This window comes from Halichoerus grypus, chromosome 1 (genome assembly GCF_964656455.1).
Source record: "Halichoerus grypus chromosome 1, mHalGry1.hap1.1, whole genome shotgun sequence".
Lineage (NCBI taxonomy): Eukaryota > Metazoa > Chordata > Mammalia > Carnivora > Phocidae > Halichoerus > Halichoerus grypus.
The window spans coordinates 206,788,286-206,794,297 of record NC_135712.1 but is presented as its reverse complement, the minus strand read 5'-3'; the positions used below and the strand labels follow the sequence as shown (position 1 = coordinate 206,794,297).

Genomic DNA, 6,012 nt, shown 5'->3' with positions numbered 1-6,012 from the left:
GTAGCTAATTAGAATCCAGCTGGCTGGCGCCACAGATCAGGGACCAGGGACAACTGAGTCCCCTCTTTCCCCTCTGGGGGGACCCTCGAGGTAAGCTGGAGACAGGCAGGCGGGGGTAAGGGAGGGGTGTGCAGTCCCCTAGGGGGCCGGGATGGGGGACTGGCATTGTGTGCTCTCCCCTGCAATCCTCCCACCCGTCTGCCCATCCCTGGGCACTGCAACTCCGCGGGCACAGGGCTCCGTGCTGACCCACTTCCTCCCCTCTCAGCTGCTCCTCCCTTCTCCCTTCCGGTCTCCCCTGGATGCTCTCTGAGTTGCAAATCCAGATCTCTGCTCTCAGCCCTTTGTTTTATCTGCCCCGCGGTTCTCAAGAGTGGCCCTGACCCAGTGGCACCAGCATGGCCATGAACTTCTACAAACACGCATTCTCTGGGGAGGGCCAGCATCTGTGTTTTTACCAGCCCTCCAGAGTGTGAACACCCACTTACTCGGTCTTCCCTCGCCGCCACCCCAGTCTGTCCCATAGTTTCAATGCCATTAACCAACAAATACCTTCCATATCTCTTATTTTCTGTTTGGAATCTCTCAACAGAGCCCCGAATTACTGTTTTTCCTCCACCAAATGAAAGCCTATCCACCAGCCCCATCAGCTCCCTGATCCCATTTCTGCTCAGGCCACTCTTGCCTCCTGCTATTCCTTGACCACACCAGCCCCTGCCCCAGGGCCTTTGCGCTTGCCAGTTCCTCCACGTGTATCTTCTGCCCACCAGTTACCCACAAGGCTGCTCCCCCTTGCCTCCTTTAGGCCTTTGTTCAAATGTAACTATTTAGGGGCGCCTGGGTGGCTCAGTTGGTTAAGCATCTGCCTTAGGCTCAGGTCATGATCCCAGAGTGCTGGGATCGGGTCCCGAGTCGGGCTCCTTGCTCAGCAGGGAGCCTGCTTGCTTCTCCCTCTCCCTCCCCCCTCCCCCCCGCTCATGCTCTCTCTCTCTCAAATAAATAAAAATCTTAAAAAAAAAAGTAGTTATTTATTTCTTGCATGGAATGGCCCCTGCACAGACACGGATCACTGGATTGCTTTGCTCACAGCTAGCCCCAGCTTCTAGAACGGGCCTGGCACACAGCAATGTGTTTGTTGAATCTCAGACCCCAAACCTAGGAATCTGCCTCGATTCCTCACCCTTCACCACCTCTCCTCTTCATAAGCTCCACCAGCAAGTCCTGACAGCTGCCTCCAAAGCACCTCGCCAACCTGCCCACGCGTGGCCCCCAGTGCCCGCATCCAGGACCAAGCCGCCTGCCGCGCCTGGATGCTTGTCTCGGCCTCCCTGCCTCCACGCCTGCCCTCCACTCAGTGCTAAGGGATCACTGAATGACGCAGCTCCGAGTGTTAACCTTCCCCTCAGCTCTCCACTGGGGTCTGCTTCCTCACCAGGGCCTAGAGGCCACCGGTGACCTGGTGTCACCCTGATCTGTAACCAGCCCCCTCCAGTTCCTAGGATGCTCTAGCTTCTCCCCGCCCACCCCCACCCCCGCTTTGCCAGGGCTGCTCTCTCTGCCTGGAATGCTCTCCCAGGATCCCTGTACACCTGCTATGGCTTCACCGGTCAGGGCTCCACTCCAAGGCCACGCCAGCAGGGCAACCTACCGGACCTTCCCAAACGTTCCTGCTGCTCCCACTTGCCATCCTGTTGCCCCGTTTTTGATTTACAGCTTTCAACCACACCTGAAGTTACCTGGAGGATATTAGCAGGTCTGGGGTCAACCTTCCCTACCAGACCATGAGCTCCTTGAGGGCAGGGACTTGGACAGTTTCTTAGGAAATAAAGGCAGGAACAGCACACTCCCAGGCAGGACACCCCTCCCAGGCCTCAGACTCCTCTCGCGAAACGGGAAGTGATCTGAGAGCGCGGCCGGCATACGGGCGCCCTCCCTGCCCCCAGCCTTCAGGAAGCCCCCCCCCCCAGACATGGCCTGTGGTGCTTTGGGCTCCTTTCCCAGCATTTCACAATGCTACATTGTGGGGGGCAGGGGCTTCCTCGTCACCCCCCACTCCCCACCTCGGCTCCCAGCCACGGTCAAGCTCAGGAGAGGCACCGACCCCACACTAAGGGACACCCCCCTCCCCGGCTCTCCCCAGGGGGACTCAAACTAGCTAGTGGCTGGCTAATGCCGGAAAGGCTGCCGGGTGCCAGGCTCTGGGGGCAGCCAACCCACACGGGTCTGGATCCGACTCTGCCATTCACAAGTGGTGTGAACTTGAGCCAGTCCCTCCCCCCCACCAACCCCAGTTCCCTCTGTGCCTCAAACCTGCGGGCTTCTCTGCTAAGGACAGTAGCCTGCACAGGTGACAGGCCAGCCCGGGACCCATCCGAGGGCGCTGTCCACAGCGCGGCGCGAGTCAGGGCACGGGGAGCACGCGTCTGAGTGCGAGGCGCCCCTCGCTCCTCTGGGCTGCACCCGGACCCAGGACGCTGCGACCTCAGGTGGAGTCCCCAGGCCTCTTCCCCACCCGCACTCCTTCCCGGGGGCTCTAACTGGCCTCATGGTTTAGACGCCGTCTAGACTGTGATGACTGCCACACTGGAGTGTCAGCCCTGCTTCTCTCCTCACCGTCTACACCCTCGGGTCTCCGAGGCACCTTCGGCCTGAACAGCCTAAAACAAAGGCCCCCTCCCCATATTAGTCCATGGGCCCAGCATCCCCCCCCCAGGTCCTTGGGCTGCAACCCCAGGAGTCAAAATCCCTGGTTCCTCCTTCCCTTGCCCCGACGTCCAGTTCAGGATTGAGTCCTCGGTCTGTGCCTCCGGGACACCCCGGTGTCTGTCTGTCCCCAGCAACCGCCCTCCAGACAGCCCTGGCCTCCTTCCAGCAGCCCCCCCACCCTTCTTGCTCCCGCACTCCGGGCTCCCCACCGGCAGCCAGAGAGGCCTTTAAAAAATTATGGTATAATAGCTATGTCACATAAAATGTGTCATTTTAACCGTTTTTACGTGTATAATCCAGTGGCATTAATTACATTCTCCATGCTGTGCCCCCGCCACCACCATGGTCTATTTCCAAAACTTTGTGATCACCCCAGTCCCTCCCGATCCCCCACCCCAGCCCCTGGCAATGACCAATCTTTACTGAACGAATGCAAGGTGCCGGGGTGGGGCAGCCGGAGACAGGTGTTTGTGACCCGCGGGCCAGGCCCGACCCACACAGCCCGGGCACCATTGCTCAGCGGTGTAGACAGCGTTCCCCTTGGGCTGCCCACCACTCCCTGAAGGCCCGTTCCCCAGAGCAACTCTGCCCGGAAAGGCCCAAGCGCCCCCAGACCTGGCCCCCGCTCGGGGCTGGGGTACGAGGAGCCGGGCACTGTGACTTCCGTTCCTCCCCTCTCTTCCAGGCCAGACGGTGTGCCCACCAGCCCTGGGCGGGTCTGCCTGCCGCCTGGTGCCCACCTACATGGGGAGGCAAGGTCAGATGTGGGGAGGTGGGAGCCATATCCTGGGAGGCCTGAGCCCGACTACCCCTGAGGCCTTGGGAGGGGGTGTTATGGACTGCCCCCCACCCCGCTGCCAAAAAAAAGATACGTTGGAGTCCTGTTCTCCAGCACCTCAGGATGGGACCTTATTTGGTCTTTAAAAAGGTAATCAAGTTAAAATGAGGTCATTAGGGTGAACCCTCGTCCAGCGTGACTGGTGTCTTTACAAAAAGGAGATACTTAGACACAGACTCACGCACAGGGAGTACGCCACGCGAAGACGGAGGCAGAGGTCGGGGCGATGCGTCTACGAGCCAAGGAATGCCAAGGACTGCCAGCGAACCCCCAGAAGCCATGCGGGAGGCGCAGGCAGACTCCCTCAGAGCCTCCGGAAGGAACCGGCCCGGCCCACACTCCGATCTTGGACTTCGGGGCCCCGGAGCTAGGACAGTGAGTTTCTGTTGTCAAAGCCGTCCGGTCTGCGGTACTTTGTCGCAGCAACCCTAGCAAACTGGCACGGGGGGTCAGGACACATGGTGGGCTGGGACGCAGAGCTGGGGAGAGCCTTTCACAAACTATGGGAGTGGGAGGCCTGCTGGATCTCCAGTCCCAGAACCTCCCGTGATGCCGGGGACAGCAGCCGACACCTCGGTGCCCCATTCCAAGCACTGTATACACACAGCTCATTTAACCCACAGGCACTGAGTACATGGGGTGGGGGGGGGGTTAGGGGAGAGGCACACGCCTACATCTTACAGAGGAGGAACGTGAGGACCCAGGGCACCCAAGTGATAAGGGGACTTTGACCCAGGCAGGTTGGCCCCGCCAAGCTGGGCTGGGGAGCCCCCGGTGGCCGGGAGAAGCCCCTCCTGCAGCCCCCCCGCTGCACGCGTGTGACAGCACCCTCAGAGCTGGGCACACCCACAGGGGCTGCAGCCACGGGCCAGAGGCGCCTGCACCTGCGTCTGTCCCCACCTCAGCCTCAGCAGACTTGGGTGACCCTAACCGAATGCATGGGAAATTGGGCCTCCTGCCGTCCCATGAAGGGGACTAGACCCCAGGCACGTCCAACCCCCAGGTCACGTGCGCAGCCCACCAGCCTCACCCACACCTGCCTCTGTTTGCTCCTGAGCCCCACGTTGGTGTCAAGTCAAGGGGGTGTGTAGCAGGGGTCCTGGGGATGGGTGACATGGCCCAGGCTCTGTCCTCAGGTGCCCTGAAATGGGGCAGGGGAAGGTGACAGGAGGAGAGGGGGCGCCTCCAGTCTGCCCTAGAGTGCAGCTGCCATGGCAACCCTCTGCTCGAGTGGGTGGGAGTTTGAATGCCTGGGGGGGGGGGGAGGGCACCAACAGAGGGGGCTCTGGGCCCCTCACGGCCCTGCCCCTTCACGGAAGAGTCTCCTGCTTCTAGCCCCAAAGCCAGCAGCCTGAGAGCCCAGCACCACAAGCCTGCCTCCTCCACGAAGCCCTCCGGCATGGCAGAGTAAGGAAGCAGCAGGCCAGGCCACCCGGGTGGCTCAGTCGGTTGTGTCTGCCTTCAGTTCAGGTCATGATCCTGGGGTCCTGGGACTGAGCCCCATATCAGCGTCTCTGCTCAGCGGGGAGCCTGCTTCTCCCTCTCCCTCTGCCTGCCGCTCCCCCTGCTTGTGTGCTCTCTCTCCCTCTCTCTGTCAAATAAGTAAATAAAATCTTAAAAAAAAGGATGCAGCAGGCCCCCGGGGAAGGTACAAGGAAAGGCTCCCGGGTCTGAACCTGCTGTGTGCCTCAGGCTTAGCTCTTTGCCGCTCTCAGTGCATTTCCCCAGCTCCCCTCGGGGACTAACAGATAAACCTTGCAGAGGTGGGGCAAGTGTCCAGGCAGTGCCCAGCACACAGCCCTCTCTGCGAAGGGCACTGTGGGCTCAGAGAGGGCAGGGTCCTCCCCAAACCTTCCACTCCAGCCCCATCTCCCTCCATCTCCCCCAGAGGACAGCTCAGTCCCCCCAAGTGCTCCTCCTGGACCCCTCTCTCCTCACCCCACATCCAACTCCAGCAGCTCCTGCCGCCCCTCCTGCAGGATCTGCTCACCTCCCACTCCTCGGCCCTCCCTGGTCCAGCCCCATCACCTGCCCCTGGTCAGACCTGCTGCCTCCTCTCAGGTCTCCGGCCCTTGCTGCCCGCAGCCTGTTCCTCCCACAGCAGCCAGAGGGCGGAAGTGAGTACCTGGGTCAGGGCGCATTCCTCCTGGGCTCAGAACCTTCTATGACTCCTACCTCACTCAGAGCAAAAGCCCAAGTCCTCCCTGGGGCGCACACGGCCCTGCCCACAGCTCCTCCCACTCTCCTCCTTGCTCACTCAGCCCCTGGTTCCTGGAGGAAGCCATCAGGCACAGTCCCGTCTCAGGGCCTTTGCACAGGGCCTTTGCACAGGCTCTTCTCTCCTCCCCAAATGCCCGCACGGCTCCTCCCTTGCCTCCTCGAGCTCTTTGCTCCAACATCGCCTGCTCAGGGCGGCCCTGCTGGTCCCAGCACTCCTCCATCCTATCCTGGCTTTTTTCTCCATGGCA

General features: G+C 61.1%; 1 long non-coding RNA gene across 1 annotated transcript; it reads left to right on the top strand.

Moving 5' to 3' along the window:
• Positions 1–3,735: 3,735 nt before the first annotated feature.
• Positions 3,736–5,169, top strand: LOC144380091 (uncharacterized). The gene is made up of 2 exons (XR_013443889.1): positions 3,736–3,919; positions 4,880–5,169. It is a non-coding gene; the product is annotated as an uncharacterized LOC144380091 (long non-coding RNA).
• The last annotated feature ends 843 nt before the right edge of the window (positions 5,170–6,012 follow it).